Source organism: Corythoichthys intestinalis, chromosome 4 (assembly GCF_030265065.1).
Source record: "Corythoichthys intestinalis isolate RoL2023-P3 chromosome 4, ASM3026506v1, whole genome shotgun sequence".
NCBI classification, from domain to species: domain Eukaryota; kingdom Metazoa; phylum Chordata; class Actinopteri; order Syngnathiformes; family Syngnathidae; genus Corythoichthys; species Corythoichthys intestinalis.
This window is the reverse complement of record NC_080398.1, coordinates 516077-542950: the sequence shown is the minus strand read 5'-3', so window position 1 is coordinate 542950 and position 26874 is coordinate 516077. Positions and strand designations below refer to the sequence as shown.

Here is a 26874-nt window from a genome sequence, read left to right as displayed (position 1 = left end):
AGAAACAAGTCCATGTGAGAAAGCCATCAAATTTAACTGAACTGCACCAATTCTGTCAAGAGGAGTGGTCAAAGATTCAACCAGAAGCTTGCCAGAAGCTTATGGATGGCTACCAAAAGCGCCTAATTGAAGTGAAAAAGGCCAAGGGACATGTTACCAAATATTAGCGATGCTGTATGTATATTTTTGACCCAGCAGATTTGATCACTTTTTTCTGTTCACCCATAATAAAGTCATAAAAGAACCAAACTTCATGGATGTTTTTTGTGACAAAGAAGTATCTGTTCCAATCACTCTATCAGAGAAAAATCAGAGTTGTAGAAATAACTGGAAACTCAAGAGAGCCATGACATTGTTCTTCACAAGTGTATGTAAACTTTTGACCACAACTGTATGCCTAAGGAAGGTGTTTGTTTTGGTTTTAGGTCGCTGGCGGCTTTGGTTTTGAAAATACTAGAATTTTGCGTTTTTGAAAATAAGCCCTGTACGAATCCGCCCCGAGCACCGTGTCCCGCCAACTGATAGTGGAGTCTGTGGGGTATTTGTCTTTAGAGCTGCAAGAAAAATGTCGAACGGCGTCTTTGGAAGTGAAACAGTTTCTATGTGCTCCATTATGTCAGCGCCATAAACAGAGAAAACAAGCAGACTTCAGATCAGTTACCTGAATGTTTTTATCTAACTGACACGCCAACCTTTGCTCCCTTCCGCCTCGGCTCACCTGTGAGTATACAAGATGTCTACCAAAAAGTTGACCATCTTGCACTCGCTGGAGAATTTGTCCAAGAGTAACTACGACAGGTTCTGCATGGCTCTGGTGGACCGGCGTATGAAGCCGAGGGTGACGTTGTGCAAGGTTGAGGACAAGTCACGCATGGAGGTCACCAACGTGTTGGTGTCCACCTTCACCGAGCCCGGAGCTCCGGCCGTCGTCTCCGAGCTCTTCAGGCTCATAGAGTGCTTCGACGAGGCTGAAAAGCTGGGTATGTGCTCAACTTTTTTCGGAGGATTTGGAAATAGTCTCATTTACTTTCACTTTCGAGAGAGTTTTTGCTTGCATGACCTGGTTTTTTTCACATTCATATTTCTCTCAAAGTCCCCATTCAAATATTTCCATGTGTTATTCAAACATTGGCATGTTTTTTCCTGGGGTTCACATATACAGATAAGATGTTCCAATCCAAAACACTCTATTTAAATGGTGTTGTCAGTGTGATTATCTTGTGGTGTGGGACCTGAAATAGCACTACTTTATTTGAAAGAGTTTAACAGTGTCTCTATTGTTGAGTTAATTATCGAGAGTTGATTGAATATTTGCTTGATTGATTGAATATTTGCTTGTGCTCATATATACCTGATTGATTGAATATTTGCTTGTGCTCATATATACCTAATACATACATAATACATATTGCCATATTTTTCTTATGTGATATAACCAGTAAATGATTATTTTTTGCTATACTAGGTATAATGTTTAAGTGTTACAAAGTGTTAAAAAGGGTCGGGGGGACAACTGCCTTGCTTCATGGCCGCAGCGTTGCATAACTGAAGTGTCTGGGTCATTCTGACCACTTTACCTAAGTGCCCTTGCTTACACTCGTGTATTTAGTTAGTTCCACCTACATGCTCACACATAGCCAACCAAAATCACATGGGTGTCTCCAGCTTGCTTTCCCCCTCCTTTTAGGGCGGCACCCTTCTGTGTCAGGACAAACCCCTAATAAAAGAAAGAGCAAGGTTTTTTTTTTTTTTTAGATCAATTTTAGTGACTATACAGCTTAATCTAGCATTTCTCTGCCTAGTCCCTCCTTGCTCTCCTTGGCCAAGAAAACTGAGTGTCTTCTATCCTTATTTTTGGGTAATTTTACTAATGTCTACCTAAGGATCTATTTTTGAACTTGACATCTATCAACATCCTCCACATCACATGATAATCGATATATATACTGGACTGTCTCAGGAAATTAGAATACACAATATTCTAATTTTTTGAGACAGTCCTGTGTGTATATATACAGGACTGTCTCAGGAAATTAGAATACACAATATTCTAATTTCCGGACTGTCTCAAAAAATTAGAATATTGTGTATTCTAATTTTCTGAGACAGTCCAGTATATATATTTTACCACTCTTTAAACATCTCTACCACATGATAATCAACTAGGACCGTCAGTTTTTTTAATCACTCTCAGCACAATGAAACCAAATGATAACCAATCACTATCATAAATTTTCATCATTCTCACCACTCAAGATCTTTTTCAAATCACTCTTAACCCTTAACCATACCAATCAATATGGCAATCTTTATTAATCACTCAACTAGTGCTGCAACGATTAATCGATTAATTTGAGTATTCAATTAGAAAGAAAGACTCAAATTAATTTTTGCTGCTTCGAGTATTCGTATAATTAAAGTGTCGTTGTAATGGTTTATTTTGAAAGTGTTTTTAATTTAGTTTTATTGATTTGGGTGGATACACTGCCCTCTAGTCTGCCTCATTTCACATGGCTGAATCCAGCTGCTCCCTGTTAAGACCAACAGAAGGTTTTTTTTTTTTTTTTTTTTTTTTTAATGCATTCGTAATTTAGTTTATAGGTATATTCAACGATTTTTTTGTGGGAATATGTATTTGAACCATTTGTTAAGAGCAAAAAAAAAGTTAACATTTTATAGCATTTAAGCTAACAGACTTTTGCTATATAAATTATCCAATTGTTCTTTTGTTGTACATACGTACGTACATCCTCATTTATTTATTTTTTTATACCGTTTGGGGCTCAGCTCAGGTATTTTAATTTTTCACGTTCCTCATCCGATTACTTGATTATTCGAACAAACAAGTTCATTGATTAATCGACTACTACAATAATCGACAGCTGCAGCCCTACACTCAACACACCAACACCACATAATAGTCAATCAGTACCAACACAGGTGTTTTTCCAATCACTCCTAAATCAGTTTCAGCATTTTTTAAAATCAAAACTCTTAACACACCATACACCATCCATCTATTATCTACTACATAATCCGGGGTCGGCTCGCAGGGGCCTCAGCTTTAGCAGGGAAGCCAAGACTTCTCGCTCCCCAGCCACTTCAATCAGCTCATTTGAAAGGATCCCAAGGCGTTCCCAGGCTATTCGTCCCCGGGGCCTCCTCAGCTGGCTCCTCTAAACGCAGAGGAGTAGCGGCTCGACGCCGAGTCCCTCCCGGATGACCGAGCTTCTCACCCTATCTCTAAGGGAGAGCCCGGACACCCTGCGGAGGAAACTCATTTCGGCCGCTTGTATCCGGGATCTTGTTCTTTCGGTCACGACCCACAACTCGTGACCATAGGTGAGGGTAGGAACGTGGATCGACTGGTAACTCGAGAGTTTGGCTCAGCTCCTTCTTCACCACAAGGAACCAGTACAGAGTCCGCATCAAAGCAGAGAGTGTACCGATCTGCCTGTCAATCTCCCGCTCCCTCCTACCCTCACTTGTGAACAAGACTTGGGGCAGGATCTCATCCACGACTTGCAGAGGGCACGCCACCCTTTTCCGACAGAAGACCATGGTCTCGGATTTGGAGGTGCTGATCTTCATCCCAACCACTTCTAAATTGGCTGTAAACCGCTCCAGTGAGAGTTGGAGGTCACAGCTTGATGAAGCTCAATGCACTACATCATTTGCAAAAAGCGGAGATGTAATGCTGAGGCAACCGAACCGGACCCCCTCAATGCTTGGGCTGCGACTGGAAATTCTGTCCATAAAAGTTATGAACAGAATTGGTGAAAAAAGGCAACCTTGGCAGAGTCCAACACTCAATGGGAACGAATCCGACTTACTGCCAGCATAGTGGACCAAACTCTGACATTGGTTGTACAGGGACCGAAGAGCCCTTACCTGGAAAGGGCTCTTTACTCTTAGACCCTGCACCGATCCGCCAGTCCATCTTCCGTTCCCTCCTACCCTCACTTGTGAACAAGACCTCAAGATACTTGAACTCCTCCACTTGGGGCAGGATCTCATCCCCGACCCGGAGAGGGCATGCCACCCTTTGCCGACTTAGGACCATGGTCTTGGATTTGGAGGTGCTGATTTTCATCACAACCATTTCAGACTCGGCTGCAAACCGCTCCGGTGAGAGTTGGAGGTCACAGCTTGATGAAGCTCAATGCACTGCATCATCTCCAAAAAGCAGAGATGCAATGCTGAACCTACCAATCCGGATGCTCTCAATGCTTCAGCTGCGCCTAGAAATTCTGTCCATAAATGTTACAAACAGAATCAGTAACAAAGGGCAATCTTGGCGGACCCCAACCCTCACTGGGAACAGATTCGACTTACCGCCGGCAATGCGGACCAAACTCTGAAAACAGTCGTACAAGGACCGAACAGCCCTTACTAAGGGGTTCGGTACTCTACTCCTGTAACATGCCCTACAGGACTCTCCGAGGGACACGGTTGAACGCCTCCTCCAAATCCACAAAACACATGTAGACCAGTTGGACAAACTCCCATGCACCATCGAAGACCCTGCCAAGGTTGTAGAGCTGGTCCACTTTTCCACGGCTGGGACGAAAACCACACTGCTCCTCCTGAATTACAGATTTGACTTCCCGACGTAACCACCTCCAACCATTATATGGTGATTATTCTAGATCATTTTTGAATACAGTATATAAATCAGACTTAACACAACCTAAAGAAACTTAGATCATGCGGATCATCTTGTTTTCCTCAACTACTCAACACACCATATATCACATGATAATCAATCACATTCATCTTTTTTAATCACTCCCAGCAAACCCACACCACATGATAATCAATCTGGATTATCTTTTCTTCAATCACTCTCAACACACGCCCAAAATATGCCTAAAACCAATCACAATGCCTTTTTCATAGCACATTTACACCACATGATAATCACGCAGGATAGTATTTTTTTTCCCCAAAATTGCTCTTGACGTAACCCATACCAAGTGATAATCATGCAGAATCATCTTACACCCCACACCACATAATAATCAATGATAGGGCTGCAGCTATTGATTATTTTAGTAGTCGATTAATCTATCAACTAGTTAGTTCGAATAATTGCGCAATCGGATTAGGAACATTTTATGAGCTGCAGAATATATCTAAAAATATGTAAAGCAAAGGCTTGCTATGATTGCATTTAAAATGAATTAACTCATTCACTGCCAGCCATTTTCACCGGTGCAACCCCCTTCGCTCCCGGCCGTTTTACTGGATTTTGACTGATTTTGCAAGGCCCACAGAAAATTCTGTTCGATTGCTATATAAACATGGAACCCACCAAAAGAAAGATTCGACTCTCTTATTTCAGCAGGAAAAAAAGTTCATATCTTTTTCCGTTCTTTAGAAATCACCATTAGAAAATAGCTTAGTTTGAGCAATTTTCCAATATCTGATGAAAAAACTGAGAAACTGAGCTTTTTGTAAAAGCATACATTTCAAACATAACTTTGACTTTAACACAGCTATTTTGCATTAGTTACATCCCAAACATTTGAATAATGTTTTCCTTCTACAAAATAACATAAACAACAAGACAAATAGAGCTTTTGTTAGCAAAGTAACAATTTATTTGCACATGGCTGGACTGTTGGGCTGGGAGATGGCGCTGTTGTGGCCGCCGCAGCTGTCTCGGCGGACGGGGTGGGCTTTTTCCTCGTTACCGCCTGTAGTATCTCATCAAGATGGATTTTTTTTAGTCTTTCTTTTGTGGTAACCACTGCCTCGTGGCGGAGTTTGCCGCTGGGAAACCTGTGTTGTGTTCCTGGGGGGCAACTGGTTTGGCCGTGCACGTTTCCGGCTGAGTTGCGGGACACTGGAAGGTGCGGGGGGCGCGTGCGGCCGAGCACGGCGGCGTGCACTCTGCTCCGCGAGCAGCACGGACACAACTGCATCCTCCGCTGCACTGGTGGTCCCGGTCGTCCTGCTCAGACTTCCTGACGTCCTGGACGTCCATTCGGTCGTTTTCTGCCAGCACCCTGGCCGTGCGGCCCGGCCGTTCATTCCGTTGAATTGGGTTGCGAGTCTTACCAAATGCGCTACTGCCCTCCAGTGGCCAGTTTTATTGCTTTAAAATGGATTTTCAGCATTGTGCTTCTGAGCTAAGTTGCATCAGAACCTAGAGATGTCTCTTATGAAAAAAAACCCCGTAAAAGACGTATAAATACATCTTTGGGACACTGAAACAATTAAAAATAGAACGTATTTATACGTTTTTGGGAGCAAATGAGTTAAAATGCCTGAGCTTGGCCTCAAACGGTATTAAGAAAATGAATAAACAAGGCTCTAAGTACAACAAGAGAACAATTGGCCAACTTGCATAGCAAAAGTCTGCTAGCTTAAATGCTATAAAATGCTAACTCTTTTTTTTTTTTTTTTTTTTTAACAATGCTCTTAACAAATCGTTCAAACACACATTAACACAGAAAAAAAAACGGCTAACTATACCTGTAAACTACATTACAAATGCATAAAAAAACATAAGATATAGCAAAAACGTACGTTATTTTGGTCTTAACAGGGAGCAGCTGGATTCAGTCATGTTAAATGAGTTTTGTCATATTCACTGTTGCCTCTACAGGGCAGTGTATCCACCCAAATCAATAAAACTAAACGCAAACACATTGAAAACAAACCATTATAATGTAACTCTAATTAAACGATTACTCAAAGCAGCAAAATATGATTCAGAGCTTTTTTCTAATCGAATTACCTTGGTTAAACGATTAATCATTGCAGCACGGATCAATGATGATGATTTTTTTTTTTTTTTTTTTAATTCAAAGAATGCTGCCGGGCAAATAATGAGTTATGGGGGCCAGACAGAAAGAAAGAACAGAAGTGATATATAAGACATGATTTAATACCCAGAATTGTTTCTAATCCCATCTCACACAGTAGGGCAAATAAGTATTTAGTCAACCACGAATTGGGCAAGTTCTCCCACTTGAAAATATTAGAGAGGCCTGTAATTGTCGATATGGGTAAACCTCAACCATGAGAGAAAGAATGTCGGAAAAAAAAAAAAAAAATCACATTGTTTGATTTTTAAAGAATTTTTTGCAAATAATGGTGGAAAATAAGTATTTGGTCAATAGCAAAAGTTCATCTCAATACTTTGTTATGTACTCTTTGTTGGCAATAACAGAGGCTAAACGTTTTCTTTAACTCTTCACAAGCTTTTCACACACTGTTGCTGGTATTTATGCCCATTCCTCCATGCAGATCTCCTCTAGAGCAGTGATGTTTTGAGTCTGTCATTGGGCAACACGGACTTTAAACTCCCTCCACAGATTTTCTATGGGGTTGAGATCTGGAACCTGGGTAGGTCACTCCAGGACCTTGAAATGCTTCTTAACAAGCCACTCCTTTGTTGCCCTGGCTGTGTGTTTGTAATCATTATCATGGTGAAAGACCCAGCCACGTCTCATCTTCAACGCCCTTGCTGATGGAAGGAGATTTTCACTCAAAATCTCTCGATACATGCCCCCATTCATTCTTTCCTTTACACGGATAAGTCGTCCTGGTCCCGAAGCATGATGTTTCCACCCCATGCTTCACAGTGGGTATGCTGTTCTTCGGATGCAATTCAGTATCCTTTCTCCTCCAAACACGAGAACCTGTGTTTCTACCAAAATGTTCTATTTTGGTTTCATCTGACCATAACACATTCTCCCAGTCCTCTTCTGGATCATCCAAATGCTCTGTAGCGAACCGCAGATGGGCCTGGACGTGTACTTTCTTCAGCAGGGGGACACGTCTGGCAGTGCAGGATTCGAGTCCCTTGTCGGCGCATTGTGTTAATACTGATAGTAGCCTTTGTTACTGTGGTCCCAGCTCTCTGTAGGTCATTCACTAGGTCCCCCCGTGTGGTTCTGGGATTTTTGCTCACCGTTCTTGTTATCATTTTGACGCCACGGGGCGAGATCTTGCATGGAGCCCCAGATCGAGGGAGATTATCAGTGGTCTTGTATGTCTTCCATTTTCTAATAATTGCTCCCACAGTTGATTTCTTTACACCAAGTGTTTTACCTATTGCAGATTCAGTCTTCCCAGCCTGGTGCAGGTCTACAATTTTGTCTCTAGTGTCCTTCGACAGCTCTTTGGTCTTGGCCATAATGGAGTTTGGAGGGTGACTGACCGAGATTGTGGACAGGTGTCTTTTATACCAATAACGAGTTAAAACAGGTGCCATTAATACAGGTAACGAGTGGAGCCTCATTAGATCTCGTTAGAAGAAGTTAGACATCTTTGACAGCCAGAAATCTTGCTTGTTTGTAGATGACCAAATACTTATTTTCCACTCTAATTTGGAAATAAATTCTTTAAAAATCAAACAATGTGATTTTCTGGTTTTTTTTCCACATTCTGTCTCTCATGGTTGAGGTTTACCCATATTGACAATTACAGGCCTCTCTAATCTTTTCATGTAGGAGAACTTGCACAATTGGTGGTTGACAAATTACTTATTTGCCCCATTGTATACTCATCTCACACGACATGATATTGAGTGAGGATGATCTTTTCTGATTTTCAACATATTGTCGCCAATGGTGTGTACTCTGCTGTCTGTGTTTGCAGATGATCAAATTGCTAAAATTGACAAACAGTCATCGCGTGCAACTTCTGGCAAGTTTGAGTCTTTGTCTTTTTGTTTGCTGCTTTGTTAAATACCATTTTAAGTTTTGAATTTGCTTCCAAAGCATGCTCTGCGACCAACCGGCGACCAATCCAGGGTGCAGTCGGACCATTACCCGAAGTCAGCAGTGATAGGCCCCAGCGACAAGAGACTCGAAGGAGGAGCAGTGGTACAGAAAACAGAAGAAAAGACGCTTCCACAGCGGCAGAACGTCAACCTGAAGTTTATATTCTTACCAAACGTGGACCCATTTGCTTTCGGGACGATGACGGTAATTACAGCAAATGATGAAGTTTTAGCCAGAGGTGGCTAAAGAGGTCAAAAAATTCTCTTAACTCTTTCAGGGATAGCGGACGTCTATTCAAAAGTTATCTTGAGGTTAACTCATTCACTGCCCGCGGGGTCACAGAAAATGTTTTTTTTTCTGTAAAATTCAATTTTTAGTCCACCCAAAAAATAAATGAAAAAAGGTTGGAAACCTTTACAATCTCAAATGAACATTGACAGACAAGCACATACAGGTAGTCCCCAGGTTACGACATACCCGACGATTTCGACTTTACGAAACCTGAGTATTGTTGTTTTTCTTTTCTTTTTTTATGTTGATTTTTGTTTGTGTTGGATGTTTTTATTTAGGGAAGCGTGGAGCAGGTAGTGCTTTCGCATGGGAGCGCATGTACACACGCGCCAAACCCACAAGCGAAACATTTGGAAGTGCGCAGCCGAGTGAGAGGTGACAGCCTGCGCGCACATTTGTTGCTTGTGTAGCATCCACACTGTATATAACCCCTTTTGGACAGTTTATTGTGCGTTTTCAATTTTGGTCGAATATTGGTTTATGTTTATGTGATTGTTTTAGATTAAGTGCGGACGCTAACTGATACATGCTAATCGTTTGTTATTGCTGTATCAGCAACTACTTATAAACGCAAAGTTGAATTGCTGTTATTGAATATGAGACTGATTTCATTTCATTTTTATTTAGTGTCATTCTGCAACTGTTGATGTCATGAGCAGCTGAATAAAGTCAGCAAACCACACCGACGTCTGACGTCGTCATTTTCGAGCTTAGCTAGCTGTTTAGCTAGGACTTAGCTCCAATGGTTTGAGGAGGATAGTACAATGATGTATAATACATATTTTTGGATTTACTTTTTTAAACTTTTTTTTAATAACTTGCGCATAAATCTGGTTACATCATTCGTAAACTGGGGACTACCTGTATTGTCGCGTCAAAAAGGACATTGCCATTTTCCTGAATATAATACACACTCAGCAGGAAAACAATATGATAATTCCAAGTAACTATCCTCGGGTGACCATATTTTGATTTCCAAAAAAGAGGACACTCAGCCCGGCCTCGAGATACTTGAATTTTACTCGACGTTCACTTAAAGACGCCTATATTACTTTAATATATGTAATAGGTGTACCTTCTCCGTCTGTATAGAAAAATTCAATTTTATAAAAAAGATATGTATATTGCCATATAGTAGATATACTATATGGATTTTTTTTTTACTCAACAGGCTACAGGTTACTCAACAGGCTTTATTTTTCCGGAAAAATAATCAAACAATAAAAACGCAAAAAACAACAAAAAAAAACGAATAATGATAAAAAAAATATATATATATTGCAGACTCATGGAAATATAGTCGAGTCAATACACACAGTAGGCTATCTGCCAACTAAACATTTTTATAGATTCCAACATCATAAACGTCTCTTAAAACTACTCCTTATTCTAGTCTGTAACTGCCTGATCACTTGCCAAACCGTCAACCCAGTAGATGGCGGTAAAGCCCCAACATACAAGGGGTAAACTGCCAACAAAAAAAACAAGAAGAACTACTCCTTCTCCCCCTATTAGTAGGAGCCACGTCAACGCAAGCAGGCGCTGCCCCCAGCGGCCAGAGGAATTCTCTTCAAATCGGTCTCGTGAAAAATCATGAAAGCTGGACATTTTCATGAATTTATTAAACCCGGCCGGACGCAACAGAGAGGATGTGAAAAGTGGACTTGTCCGGGCAAAAGAGGACGTTTGGTCACCCTAAATTATACCCACGTGGACGTGTGTAAAAAAAAAAAGGTTGTCTAACAGTTTCAGAAATCGGACACTCACCGTTAGCATTAGCCTACTGCTAACTTGAACGTTAATGCTATGCTAACGCTACGAGTTACATTTAGTGTGTGATGATCACTCGGAAACTTTGCATACTCTTTCTTGCCAAGAAAAGAAAAGAAATCTTTCCGTGTGTGATTCAAAACAAGCAAGCCTAGAGAGGACACAGGTTAGTTGGGGTGCGTCACATGAGTGACACAACCAGACACACTCACGATGCAGGCTAACTACCACTGAAAATGTAACACATTGTGAGCATGTGACAGAAACTATGCCGCACTTAAGTCTCATGCGACAAAAACTGGCATTCGTCTCGTTATGTTTTAGTCTCCAAAGAGAAGTTTTAAGTTCTTTCATCATCATGAAAAAAAATTTTCGTTGACGAAATATTTTCATTATCGTCATCGTTGATGAAAACAATGGTAATTAGTGGTAATTAGCAAAAGAGAGGAAATAATATTAATAAAATCCATTTAAACTGGGAGGGGCTGGAAACCATCGAATGATGATTCCCCGATGGCAGCTAAAGGGTTAAGTAATGTGAGTTCACAAAATATTTATAAAACAAGCCCAAAAAATAGTTAGAATTCCCAGAGCAAAATACACATGGGCCACTCTTATTTTAATTTATGTCTTTCTTCTTCTTCTTTTTAATATTATTTACGATTTGTTTTAATTTGAAATTTTTTTAAAGTTTTACTTAAAACTTATGAACTATTCATATAAATTTTTTTATTACTCATGTTTTTTTTTTTTTTTAATTAATGTGTATTTTTTTTTTTTACCTATTTTTTTATTCCGAAATGGATCCTTCATTTCAATTTTTTTTTTTAATTTAAAATTGTTTATATAGTTTTTCACTGCCCATCTCAAAATATGCATGTGCGAGCAACACTAATATTATAATTGGACAATAAATGGTGGCTGCAAAATATAGTCCCCTGGGCCGCAATTGAATATGAATATAATGAAAATTTTTAAGAAAGAAAAAAAATATCATAATTTTTCACATGAAAGGGTAAAATGACACCCCGGAATGAGAATTTTTTGGGCTAACCAAAAAATGTTTTATCATTATCATTAATGGTTTTAACTGAAATGGCAATGAACAAGATATTTTTCCATGAACAGGAAAATACTGTGTATCCAACTAAATATAAAGAACCTGAATTATCTTTGCCATTATTTCCGCAGCAGGGGAACGGCCACTTGAAGTTACTGTTCTCAATCCAACTCGCGAGGAAGACGAAAGCGATGAGGAAAGCTGTGAGGAAAGCAATGAGGACAGCGACGATACTTACGACAGTGACGAAAACGTAGTTGATGTGGTCGCATCGGTGTGTCGGAAAAAGATGAAGAAAATGTACATCCAGGCTTCCAAATTTGGCCAAAAATTCATCGACGAAGTTCTGTAAGGGTAAAAAAAAAAAATTATGTTAACAGTATTGCATGTGTTCAAGTCAATTTCATTTCATTACTTTAAAATGTGCAATCGAATTTAAGAACAAATTCTTTGAAATAATGTTTACTGTGCATAAATTGTAAATTTTACTGATGCTCAGTGTTTGGAATTTTGAAATAATTTCTTATATATTTTTTATGAATATTTTTTTATTTGTATGTCATAAAAAAATTATGAAAGTAGCACAAGTTTTAATGTCTTTTCTTAATGTATGCATTACAAATAAATGTATTAAAACACGCAAATAAATAATAGTAGTAGATTAAATTGGATTTATTTTTTTAAACAATAATTTTTAAGATATAATAATTAATTTTAGTTTACATGAAATCAGATTGTGTCACCTTTTATAGAGCATGTTATGTTTCCTTTGTATCACAAATAAATGTGTTGTTTTATTATTGTTGTTGTATTGTTTTTCAAATTCTAATTTTGACTAAACACACAATTGTTGTAAATGTTTATCGCCAGCTTGGTAATAATACACACTCAGCAGGAAAGCATTATTTTCAATTAATTACATCCACTTTGACGCCACTAACTATATGTAAAAAAAAGCTGTCCGAGAGATTAAGAGGATTAGCATTATCATCACAAAGCATTAGCCTAATGCATTGCATTACTTGAAATAAATCTATTGCAACTTATCAGTCCCAGTTCTTGTCTACAACACTGTCCACACATTGTCAATGCATATTCCAAATAGAATAACAAAATTAAGTCACCTGACTTTGTAATTATTACACCTGTTTATTATGAAGACCTGAAGTAAACAACAAGCAGTTACAGTTTGTCAAGAAGTTGTTCAAGTCATGTTTTGGTATTCATATTTTATTGACTTTTCACAACAACACTTGGGATCGTGTTTGTAAGAGCAGAGCAAACTGAAGTTTCAGCGTGCACTCTTCGCCTTTCCAACCTCTCGTAACGCTCCGATGTGGTGCGCTTGACCTCAGAATAACCCAAGAAGAGATATGGTGACCAATCGGGATGTGTTGTCAGCATTTCATATGCAGGTTTTCCTAGTAACACAACAGGTAGGTGAGGAGGAGGAGTAGGTTAGCATTGCTACCGAGGCAGATTTACACAACGGTAAAAAAAATAAAAAAACGTTTTGAAACCAAAACGGATAAATCGTTCAACTTACAAGAGTCGAGATGACGGGAACACGCTCTCATTCCAGCAGAAATATGATCAAAAGAAATGCTTTTCCGACGAACCGCTGCAAACCAGCCATCCGTCGTGCCTTCGTGATCTGATATTTGGTCCTCCATGCAGGAACCCACAGAGTACTAATCTGTACCCACAGTTTACTAATCTGTACCCACAGATTACTAAACTGTACCCACAGTTTACAAATCTGTACCCACAGATTACTAAACTGTACCCACAATTTACCAAACTGTACCCACAGATTACTAAACTGTACCCACAGTTTAGCAATCTGTACCCACAGTTTACTAAACTGTACCCACAGTTTACAAATCTGTACCCACAGATTACTAAACTGTACCCACATATTACTAATCTGTACCCTCAGTTTAGCAATAACCCGGAAACTGTAGTCACCAATGTTTGGCGGGGACTCCAAACGCCGAGGGACCGACCGAGCAAGCACCTGCACCTTTTGCCCTCGGCGAACAAAGGGGTTTTAAAAGGTAACTATTTCACATTTTCTTTGGTAGCTGTCTACATTTTCAGGTGTCATCAATCAATATGGCATGTTGTGTGTTAGTAGCCGCTAATGCGGCTACTAAAAATAGCTAACTGACACTGCTTGAATTAAGCACGCACGGACACGACAGCAGCACAGAAAATGTGCAAACACAACTTGCCATAGTGATTGATGACACCTGAAAGACGCCTACCAAAGAAAACGTGCAATAGCTCCCTTTTAAAACCCCTTTGTTCGCCCAGGGCAAATGGTGCAGATGGTTGCTCGGTCGGTTCCTCGGCGTTTGGACTCGGAGTCCCCGCCAAACATTGGTGACTACTGTTTCCGGGTCATTGCTAAACTGTGGGCACAGTTTAGTAAACTGTGGGTACAGATTAGTAAACTGTGGGTACAGTTTAGTAAACTGTGGGTACAGATTAGAAAACTGTGCGCACAGTTTAGTAATCTGTGGGCACAGATTGGTAAACTGTGGGTACAGTTTAGTAATCTGTGGGTACAGATTAGTAAACTGTGGGTACAGATTGCTAAACTGTGGGTACAGTTTAGTAATCTGTGGGTACAGATTAGTAAACTGTGGGTACAGATTGCTAAACTGTGGGTACAGTTTAGTAATCTGTGGGTACAGATTGCTAAACTGTGGGTACAGTTTACTAAACTGTGGGTACAGATTAGTAAACTGTGGGTACAGATTGCTAAACTGTGGGTACAGTTTAGTAATCTGTGGGTACATGATTGCTAAACTGTGGGTACAGTTTACTAAACTGTGGGTACAGATTACTAAACTGTACCCACAGATTAGTAAACTGTGGGTACAGATTAGCTAGGATTTTTTATTTTTTCCATCCTGGCACCCGGGGGGCTCCGTACTTTTGCACCCGGTAACACAACAATGCACACCCATATTTTCTTTCTAATACACCGAAGGAATTAGGTTAGCACTACCACACGTTACAATCCCCGTTGAGTCTGCCGGAAGGATATTGCCAGCATGGCGGCCTAGCCAAACAGTGACGTAGTACGTCCCATTCCCTACTGTGTAAGCAGGATCTGTGTATTATTCTTATTATTTAATTAGAGGTGTTTTAGCTCATTTCAATTTATTTTATTTAAATGGGCTATTATTTATTTTATTATGTGTTTGTATTTTACAAATGAGATGTAGTATTCATTCGTATATTTTATGTTGTATAACTTTATTTCCTATGTGAATATTAGTTCCTACTTGTTTTGTTGTGGTAGGAGGGTTTTGTATTGAACACGCGGCCGTGTTAGTTATTATTATAGCAGAGAAGACAACTGTAAATCAACAAAGACAAGTCAACTGTGCCCCGATCTACCACTCAAGAGATCTGATGGACTCAAAAAGTGGGGTACGATTGCATATTAGTTTGAAAATCGACCGGATCCACCGTATTTTTACACGAGTGACTTCCGGTCTGCCCGGTTTGTTAGCTAGTAGTATTGACGCCGGAGGGCCGCATCTCGCGTCAAATAAATAAACTCTGCCGTTCCTTTCACGTGCATCGCGTTGAGCCGCTTCTGGGACATGTCTAACACGCGGCCGCACTGCGACTGGTGTGTATAGACCCTACTCACCTACGTCACAAAATGACGTGTCGCTGTAACCGGCCGCCATATTGTCCATATTTTTTAGACTTATTCTCATTGTTTTCAATTAGTCGCGCAAGTTATAGAGCAATTCATGGAAGCCCCGGTGTTATCTGACGCTGTAAACTCATTGGATGCGTTGCATAAAAGGCGTTATGTGGAAAAGCCTCAGTTTATCCATTCGCCAGATCCATATTTGATGCCTAAATCGATGTTTTTCGACCTGCTGTCTTCGCCGTCTTTGCCTGACATCTGCTAGCTACCCTGATATTTACAACTATCTTGTCCACACAAAATCAGCCTATTCTCACGAAAGTTTGAAAAACTTTAAGAGCTTGGAGGCTTATAAATACTTCATTGCTGGTTGGGTGAAACAGGTCCTTGTCCAGGAAAATTCAGCAGGAATATCTTGTGCTCGGGAAGGTGAGTTACGAAATTTTCAATTCAAAGTCTTTTGTTCTTGCTAACATCCACTGTCAAGTCTAATGTATTTCATGTCATTTGTCAATGGAGCTAGGGCTTTTAATGTTTATATGGTCTAGCGATAGCACTCTCACTACATACATATATAATATGTAATAAATATGACGTGCAATAGCACTACTCCAGATTGTCCCTAGTTGAATTTATTTTTTGGCTTTTGACCTCAATAGTGAAATTGTAAATTAATTGTATGACAACTGTCTTATTATCCCCTTATAATTATATATTTTCAGGTCGTTCATTCACAACGTCTGAGTGTACGTTGTCGGCGATTAGCCTAGCAATGATTTTAATTGTGGTTGTCAGCCCAAAACCCTCTAAATATATATTAAATGCATCTTACCAGATATAAAATGACTACTACATAATCTGTGGTAGTCGTTTGGAGCCCAGTTTTCTCGTCGGATTGCAGCAGTCAATCTCACTCTCCTCTCCGGGTCTCTCGAAATACGGTAAAACTTTGTTTTTGCAACCGACCGCCACACACGACTTCACCATTTTGATTATTAATGTTAACGAGCAGAAAAACACGCCGTAATAGGAGGAATTTACGAAGCGCTAATGCATCAACATGACGAGTATACGGACAACATGGCGCGGGGGCGTGGCTGTGACGTCACGTGAGTAGGGTCTATTGGCTGATTGACTTTAACGGCTGCGTTTCACTGCGTTCTCGTGGCGGCCAAGTTGTCACGCCGTTGACGTTTCTAATTTACTGTCCTACCGTGTTGGTCCTCATTCTAGTGGAGAAGAAGGAGTAAATATAATAACCACAAAGAAACTGTAACCCGATCGACTCACAGCCTCGAAAAGTAAGGGTTACATCACGTCAGAAACTCGTTCAGTACGACTCCGTTCCGAATCGAGCACCAAGTACCGAAACGGTTCAATACGAATACATGTACCATTACACCCTTATTGATACATCATCACTGATTAAGAGTCCCCCGGTGCTTTTATTATAACGTGTACCATCAAGGCTTCCAACACAGTTTGGGAAGTTCCATACCCGCCAGAAATCTGTTACGGCTTCTCATTGGCTCGTTGTAGGACACGGCAAAGAAATCGGACAAAACCCAGGACAACGCAGCTTGCTATCTTCCACCCGATGCTAGAATTCGTAATGTGACCGCCAGTCTCTGTGCGGCATCAACAGTCGGACAGACCACCTCCGCAACTTCTTCTGCTTCGCCTATGCCTCAACATTTTGTATGATCAATGTAAGAGCCATATTCCTGATTTGTCTTATTATCTGTAATTTTACTCCTCGCCACTAGAGGCTGTCAATCGCGTCTTTCCACTGACCTCGAATCAGCCCAGGTATGTTTAAAATGACAGCTAATCATGTCACAGGTGTTGGCAGTTAGGAGGGCAAACAGTTTTTGACTGTGGCTTAGTAGCAGCATGCAGGAAGGAATGGACTCATTTTGGTTGTTTGTTGTAAATACGTTTTGAGTCTTTTGGTTTGTTACTTTTATTTGGACAAAGTGCTTTTGAGTTAACTTATTAAACGCCACCAGAATAAACTAGTTGAACAGAGAAATGGACTCGCTGGTGTTTGCTTCGCGTCTCCAACTGCACTGAGCGCACGTCATCACTACAATCCCCTAACTATCATCCAGTACTAGACTGAGAACAGGGATCAGTCAGTACACTTAAGGTCAAAAACTTGCTTTTTTGATGTGGACACCGATCGTTAATTGGGACAACGATCATCAAGAGGACGCGGAGCTGCACGCAGCGTGTAGATTTTTACCAGCTCGTTTGGGAGCAGCGGATGTCAGCTGGGCAGCGTTTGACATCGCCGATTGCTGACTGGAGCCGTACGGGAGCTTCCTACGAGACCAGCGGCGGATCATCATCGCGAAGGAGCACCATTCATCAAGCCGGCCAACGCTCGATTGGGGTATGTGGAGACCAGCGCTTATTTGAATGGCCATTTTAATTTGTGTGCACACATTCGCATAAATCCAATGCATTGGTGACGTCACGAACTCGCGATCGTCTAAAAACTTTGCGTCGAGACGAGTTGCGCAACACTTCTTTGCGGGCTAATTAAAAGCCATCTAAACATTCGTGGTCATAATGGCCGAAGAGGAAAAAGGAAAGCTTCGTCATGAGACCGAACTTACTGAAGGTGCGGGTGTACGGGAAAAGCGTGTGATTAAAATTACACCGAAGGTTTTAATGGAAAAAATAAGTAGCTTAGAAAAACAAAGGAAGTCTGGGTTTGTTAAACTGTCAAAAGTAAAGGAAAATATTGCAAAATTGATGTGCGATAAAAGGCACGTAAATGAGGTTGAAAATGAATTTAACACGTTTAATGAGTTGTGTGACAATATACAAATGGTTCATACATCTATATTAGGGTTGCTACCTGCTGACGAGGCAGGCAAACATGATATATGGTACCAAGCCAAAATGTTGAATGTTAATGATTTTATTGAGTATACAAATCAGTGGTTAGCTGACAATAGGACTGGTTCAGTGCGTGATTACCATGGTGTTGGTTATGAAATGGGAACACAACGTGAGCAAACACAAACGGTACAAATTGAAAATGAAATGGGACCAACAGAAACACAAAGTACTGTGGACAATGGCAATGAAAATAAAGTTGCGGATGTCAAGGATGAAGAGGAGGAAAATCAAATAAAACCACAAGACAGCATTTCAAATGTGCAGTCACAGCACCATGGCTCAAGCCGTCGATCATCAAGTGGCAGATCATCGAGCAGCAGATCCTCCACTTCTTCAGCTAGGCTCAGGGCAGAGGCAGAACGAGCTGCTCTCTTGGCTCGAGCTGCTGTTTTAAGGGACCAGCATGCGTTAGAGGAGCAAGAGCTTGCAGTGAAGAGAGCATTAGAGGAGCAGGAGCTTGCATTGAGGAGAAAAAGGGAGCAGCTTCAGCTGGAGGCTGAAATCGCTGCAACCTCGGCTAAGCTAGCGGTGCTTCAGGAAGGGAGCAGCGTCCATTCAAGGCGATCTGATGGAATGGCTTCCTACATTAAAAAGGGGGCTAGACCTAAGATCGACCTCGCCTCCCTCAATCCAGAGGCTGCGACATATGTGCCTCCACCACCGCAGCAGCAAGCTTTTCTACCTCTACAAAGAGATGTGTCATCAATGGTCATGCCCACAACCATATCCAACTCAAGGAAACCACAAGTTGATCCTTCAACATTGTATCCCACCTATTCTCAATCACAGGCAAAGCCAATTGTCAGTCAAGCCTCTCAAACACTTCAATTAAAACCAAATGCAACCTTCACTCAAGGAATTCCATCACAGCAAGGCCAACACTTGTTTCAACCCCTACAAGAACAAAATCCAACAATAGGCCTCTACAGTCTGCTGCAGCAACAAAATGACATAACGGCTCACCTTGTGCAAATGCAAACAGCACAACTACTCCCACGAAGAGAAATTCCAACTTACGATGGTGATCCTCTACAATACAACTCATTCATCAGGGCATTCGAGCACTGTGTTGAAGCAAAGACCACCTGCAAAGGAGACTGTTTATACTACCTCGAACAATTCACCAAAGGGCAGCCAAGGGATATTGTTCGCAGTTGCCTGCACATGACTGCAGATAGAGGATTCGCTCTGGCCAAAACATTACTCAAAGAACATTTTGGAAATGAATACAGGATAACCGCAGCCTACATGGAGAAGGTCACAGTATGGCCAAGTATCAAGCCGGAAGACCCCAAAGCACTCCAAGCATATGGACTTTTTCTCCGTGAATGTTCCAATGCTATGGCTGATCTTCAGCACTTGGAAGAACTTAACATGCCGACAAATATAAAACTTTTGGTCCAAAAACTTCCTTACAAACTGAGAGACAAGTGGAGAACAAAGGCATGTGAAATACTGGAGAAAACAAACAGGAGAGCACAATTTACAGATTTAGTCAAATTCGTCGAGCAACAGGTCAGAATAATTTCTGATCCAGTTTTTGGAGACATACAAGATACATCACCTGCCATCAAAGGGGTTACAAAGGCAATTAAGTTACCGTTGAAACCACAATTGAAAAGCAGTTTTTCTACACAGGTGGTCATTGATGAACAAACCCAACCAGGTGATGACCAAAAGGAAAAGGCACAGAACAAAGGGACTTCTAATATAACTACTTCCACATCCTGCCTGTATTGTAGCACGGGTGGTCATGTGTTGGCGCAATGTTTTAAGTTGGGAAAAAAGACCCACGGGGAGAAATTGGACTTTCTAAAGGAGAAAGGTCTTTGTTTTAGTTGTTTAACCACAGGACACTTGAGCAAGAGCTGTGATAGGCGCATCACTTGCAACAAGTGCAACCGAATGCATCCCAGCATACTGCATATAGAACAAAAGGAAATGGTGAATCATAATGATGGTCAACAAAGCACAAGTGAACAACCAAATACTTCTGACAGTTGTACAATATCCTCCACATGTGGTCTTACAGGGGCCGGAGACTGCAATAAAATTCTTCCAATTTTGCCTGTTAAAGTGAAGTGCTCAAAAGGGAACAAGGTGGTTAAAACCTATGCCTTTCTGGACCCAGGGAGTACAGGAACCTTCTGCACCAGGAGCCTCATTGAAAAGCTGAACACCAAAGGACGGAAAGCTAAAATCAAAATCCGCACCTTGGGGCATTACAACATAGTGGAAAGTTCTCTGGTTGATGGTCTTGAGATTTCAGGAATTTCTCCTGAGCAATTTTATTCGCTTCCCACAGTTTGCACCCATGATCAGATGCCAGTTTCGATCACCAACATAATCAGTGAGAGGGAGCTGAGAAAATGGCCTTATTTAAATAACGTAAAGATTCCCTACCTAAATGCCTCTGTTGACTTGTTGATTGGCACAAATGCATCCAAGTTGTTAGAACCCTGGGATGTGATTAACAGTCGTGAAGATGGACCCTACGCGATTAGAACCCTATTGGGGTGGGTGATAAATGGTCCGTTATGGGGCAGTAGCGACTGTGAACAAGAGCATCCTTCAGTTTACGCCAACACAATTTCACATCATGCCATATACCATCCAGGGAAAGGAAAATTGAAAAGGTCTGCTAAAAGGTGGCGGAAAAAGCAAGAGCTTCCAGAGGGAGAGGGGGTCCATGTGGAGATGGTCAATAGAAAATGCCAGGACAAGCGGGAGCTGATCAGGGCTCAGCCGGAGAACCAGAGGGAATGGGTGGTGAAGAAGTCTACAGTCCAAGCCGAATGGTTCAAGAGCACTGGCTCTGCCCCCTGCATGATGTCGCTGTCGCCTCTTTGCATTCCCCAGAAGTTGGGCAAGCTACCAGGTGCTTTTACCCGGCGCCGGAGCTCGCACTACGGCAGCGGTCGGAAGGATGGGCCGCTCTCAGCTCAGGGCTTTGTGAGGACGCTTCCTGGCCGCATCCATCCCCAAGAAGCCAATACCATCCCCCTCTCCTCTGAGTCCCAGGAACTTCACAATGGACGTGGTGTCGGGCAACAAGCCAACACCGCAAATGACTGCGAGCGGCCTATGCCGTGCGACAGAATGCAAACTTGTCGTGCTGTCAGTCCATGTCTTATGGATCCAGTGAAGATGGAGCATCCGGATGACATGAAAATGCTGGTCTTCAGAGGTGGTACCTGATGGAAAATCAACAGGACAGATGAAAAGAAAAGGGGCATCCAATCAGGAAATTTAATTGAGAATTCACCAGGCATAAAAGTCCGCCAGGTTTCTCTGGACGCCTCCCCTACCAGAAGGAAACAAAGGTTCTCCTGACATTTCTCCTCCGATGAAGCAACGCCACAAACCTTCTGACTTGCCACCACAGGCAGCAGTTGAAGTCTGAAAAGGAGCAAAACACTCCCTCTACTGGACGAATGTTTGACAACCTGTCAAATAGGAGAAAGCATGGAACTGGGACAGAAATTACAGGAAGCTCAAATACATCCCGCAACGCTCAGTTTCGAGACGAGCGTTAAAATATGTTCAAAAATAAACACCGTTTGGTGGTCTATGATCATGGTATGACTACAATATGGGATTGGGAGCAATCAATCTTTTTTTTTTTGTGCATGTGTATATCTATGGCTCATTTTGAATGGTAATGTAATTGCTTTAAAAGGAGCAATTAGGGGCCGGTGTGTAAGAGCCATATTCCTGATTTGTCTTATTATCTGTAATTTTACTCCTCGCCACTAGAGGCTGTCAATCGCGTCTTTCCACTGACCTCGAATCAGCCCAGGTATGTTTAAAATGACCAAGAGAGTCTGGCTGCAGCCCGCCTCTCTCAGTACCCTGCGCCGCTCGTCTCAGTACCCATCCCGCAGACCGGAAGTGACGCAATATCGCAGCTCTCAGACCGGAAATGACAACATGAAACAGCGCTCGACCTCCGAGCTTCCGGTTTTATCGTAATAGTTAGCGTCCATTCGAATGTAAATACTAGTTTACTTTTCTTTTCGCACGTCTTTTATTTTCGGTTTCAGCATCACTCGTTATTATTTAAATAATAATTTATTTCCATGCTCCTTAAATTGATTTGGTGAAATCGGGAGATTAACTCTTTAAGCGCGGTCAGTTTGTTAAAGCCCGCTGATTTTACCAAAATGAAAAACACGGTTACAGTACATCAAAATTAAAATACACACTACTGCAATAAAGGTTTAATTGGTGACTGAAAGATCGCATGTAACCTATCACAGTGTGTACTTTAGTTTGTCAATTGTAAAATATACTCCAATTGAGAATTATTAGAAATTGCTGTCATCCTTACATTTTTATGAACGGACACATTAATATAGCTTCATTACAATTTAATGTATCAAAAACGTAATATTCTCTCAATGTTGCAACCAAACCAATTTTGTCTTTCATTTTGCTATTTAAATTCATTCATGTGGGTGAAGATCCTAATTAACTAATTCAGAAACTATATTAAACTTTCTGCTCCAGGAAAGGCACCTTTATTTCAAACAGAAATGACAAAATAGTTGTCATGTGTTAGTTGTTTTTTTCTTTTATCCCAGACAATAGTTGTAGGTTGTTTTAATTACCTGACATTTTTCGGCAAGCACTCCCGCCTTTATCACAGGTAATTAAAACTACCTACAACTAACATCTGGGATAAAAGAAAAAAAAAAACTAATTTATAAGTGTAGAAAAATGAACTCAGTACAACCAGTTCTAATGTGGTAAACTTTATTTTTTTAGTTTTATTATTTTTTTATTATTATTGAGAGAATACCAGATATTTTCTTTGATCAACAATCTCCTCAAAAAAGGTAAATCCATCTTCCAGATGGTTGAAACAGAACTTGAATGGCTCCAAGACATTGTAGTTCATGCTCATCCTCTTCCATCTGCAGGATGCTTGGGAACTCCTACTGCATTGAACCCCCCCCCCCCCCCCCCCCCGTCCGAGGCTTTTGTGCTGTCTTGCACAATCCTTTTACCAAAACTGTTCATTGGAAAAGAGAAAGAAAAGAGCTATTTGAATATTACATAAGTAAAATAAAAATGATGCTTAGTTAATTTTATACTTGATTTTTCTTTTCAGGCATTGCATTAAACTAGGTATATAAATAATCTTACCATTTTTTCCCGCCGTATCTTTTTGGAGTGGGCCACCACTAACTTGAAGGAGCTGTGGTTGCACCTCTTCCTAAAAATAAATCAGTGAATAAAGGGGGACATGTTCAAAAGTGCGTCAGAGTAATGGACACTAAAAAGTCTTTAAAAGCTGACCTCAGCAATTATATTCAAATTTCACTTCTGTAGCTGATAGACTGGTGGCACTTCACCCTGCAGTAATGCTTTTGCCTTGTCTGTCCAATGGGCAAACTCTTTCCTGTGGCTCACCTAAGTTGAAAAAAATACACAAATAAGTATTCCACATTTTCCACCAAAGAATTAAGGTGCTGTGCACCTACTTTCCTATGAATGCCATATCAACAGTTTCAAAGACTTACCATGCACCCAAGTTTGAAATTGTCCGCTAGCAATATACACCACCACTTCCTCAGAGTTGGCATATCAGTCTAACAAAAATTAAAAACAAGTGTAAATAAAGAATAACGACAACGATATTTTGTAGCCCAATTTGAATGATTCGGTGAACTTCATTTTACAATGGTTAAACTCAAAGAGAGCATCCAGAACAGTGCAAAGAGCATACTACAAATGGATAAATGAATACAAATATAACAGAGGACAAAATTGGACAGTTAAACTCACCTACCATCAACATGAAGATGCCACAGTCCTTCCCCTATGGCTGTCCCGAAAAACCCTAACGTAAGAATTTAACCGAGTCATTTCCTTCAAGTTTTGAATCAATGAATATACACACTTTTACAAATACCTCTATTTCACTTCCAATCCTCTCTTTCCATGTCCCCCTGTTGATTGACTGTCAACGTTTTCTGCAATTGAAAATATAGGTTTATATTAAATACAGTAGTTAAACAATTACAAACGTGTTTCCATGCATAAGAACACCAACCAGTCAGGTTTAAATGATTCATGCAAACAAAACAAGGGCGTAGGTTTGCATAGGGACGTAGGGACATAACACGACCAACTTTTCAGGATGCTAAAGTTGTCCCCACCAACTTTTGAGCAACCTTATTTGCATTATATTCGTCCCTACCAATGTTGAGACCGGGCCAACGCCCTTGAAACAAAACATTCGCAATTTTAGAGTGGCATTTTAGAATTTTGCTTCAAATGATTGGATGAATCATCTGGAGTGCAATTCTGCTTTAATTGAAGGGGCAACATAAAAGGATCGACTGGAACATACCTTCAAAACCAAACAAGGCTATTCTGGATCATCATGGAAACGCCATGCCAATATGAATGGTTACTGAATTTCATTAGAGATAACAATAGTTCTCTGATCTCAAGATTGGATCGGTTTTTCTTCCCACAAATAATTGGAATTTGGATCATTTAATTTGTTATGATTTGACTGTTCTTTGAAAATGAACCAATGCTCCAAGTTGTAGTTGTTACTAATCAGCCTTACAGGCAAATGCATGTGTGGGTCACATCCTGTAGGCTTTCACCATGTTGCAACAACATAGGGGTCAGCCACAAATATGGTCCTTCCCTGAAAAATACATAATCTATACACACGGACATATGTTATATAAATACAAACGTACGCAGACACCTACATGAGCCCATACAAGCATTCTGTAGGCTACATAGTTAAAATAATACCCTACACAGGCCAAAAAATACTTTTTTATACCTTTGAATGAGCTACTTGTTAGACAAGTTATAAATATGCATTTCATATCTGCAAAAAAACAAACACAAAAAGTTACATTTTACTTATTTGTACAATTGACATTATGTTCTTTAGAGAAACTAAATCCTCAAAATTCACAGTTGATTCCATTTCATTGTTCAGGCCAACGTTCCAAAAGTCAGCACGTGTCAATCAAACTTTCTTTTTTTAGACAATCAACACCATTTCTGGCCTCTTTATATTCAAGATTTGCATAAGCTAATGAGAATGTTGATTGGTTAAATAAACAAAGAGTAAATAATCAATTATGTCCAATTGTTAACTAATATAAGGAATAATAAGCCTATCCAGATTTCCACTGAGCACAACATTTGTCTCAGACATAAAAACATACCAGCCGTTCCTGGGCAGGATGAGTTTGAACCGTCCATGAAGCTCGGCATGGTCTTATATTGTCACCATTGGTCCTGTCTGCACAGTGGGTTTTATTTATTTATTTCTGGGTTTGTTCGATGTCTATCAAAAAAAAGTGTTCAGCACAGTCCAAAATCTAAAGTACATTACTATTTATGCTACTTACTTCCATTTGGATCTGTGTGACATCCCTGTATCTGCATGGGAAGACTACCATTTGGGGGTCGTGATTTAGTTTCTTCCCAATGGGGTGGTGATCTTGCAGCTAGTAAAAAAAAAAAAACAAAATAATGAAAAAATATATAGCTAAGCAGAGTAACAATATCAAGAAAAAATTACAACCTTGTCCTATTTGGATCATGTGACAACATTCAAACTACAAAGGACCAGACAAAACAAATGAAGGCAAAACAACAATACCATACAACAACAAAAACAGCGAGCTGCGAATTGCAGCCATGTACATAATGAAAAATACGAGTGCAATATAATGAAAACTACACAAAGAAGACTGTTCATTGTGAAAAAAAAAATGTAAAAAGCATTAGCAGCATTAGCCAATTCGCTGCTGAATTCATCAGTACGTATTAAACAATATAAGTAGAGCAAAGTCACATGCAGTTAGTAAAGGAAGACATTATTTAAATTACATTAAGAATACTAGATATAAGTACGGTCTTTTCAACTCAGAATAAACACTTCATATTTTCACCGCAAGTGTTGTTTAACTATTTAACATTTTTAAACATGCATACGCTTTTAAAAACTTTTTTTCAGTGCGGCCACTTACCGTGTTTTTTTCGCGAGAGGTGAAATAACGTAACTTGTTTTCGTCGCAAGGGTTGACGACATTTCCGGTCTGAGGGGACTGAGAGCTGCGGTGTTGCGTCATTTCCTGTCTGCGGGATGGGTACTGAGAAGAGCGGCGCAGGGTACTGAGAGAGGCGGGCTGCAGCCAGACTCCTCTCAAAATGACAGCTAATCATGTCACAGGTGTTGGCAGTTAGGAGGGCAAACAGTTTTTGACTGTGGCTTAGTAGCAGCATGCAGGAAGGAATGGACTCATTTTGGTTGTTTGTTGTAAATACGTTTTGAGTCTTTTGGTTGGTTACTTTTATTTGGACAAAGTGCTTTTGAGTTAACTTATTAAACGCCACCAGAATAAACTAGTTGAACAGAGAAATGGACTCGCTGGTGTTTGCTT

At 40.5% G+C, this 26874-nt stretch overlaps 1 long non-coding RNA gene across 4 annotated transcripts; it reads right to left on the bottom strand.

The window, feature by feature from the left end:
- Positions 1–23412: 23412 nt before the first annotated feature.
- Positions 23413–26622, bottom strand: LOC130915396 (uncharacterized). 4 transcript variants are annotated; one of them, XR_009063081.1, is made up of 10 exons: positions 26461–26614; positions 26013–26046; positions 25837–25935; positions 25651–25727; positions 24363–24423; positions 24240–24290; positions 23971–24039; positions 23747–23860; positions 23594–23663; positions 23413–23459 (listed from the first exon to the last, which is right to left on the bottom strand). It is a non-coding gene; the product is annotated as an uncharacterized LOC130915396 (long non-coding RNA). The 4 variants fall into 4 exon arrangements; XR_009063080.1 differs by lacking the exon at positions 26013–26046 and having other exon boundaries at positions 26461–26622; XR_009063084.1 differs by lacking the exon at positions 25651–25727 and having other exon boundaries at positions 26461–26613.
- Positions 26623–26874: the final 252 nt, after the last annotated feature.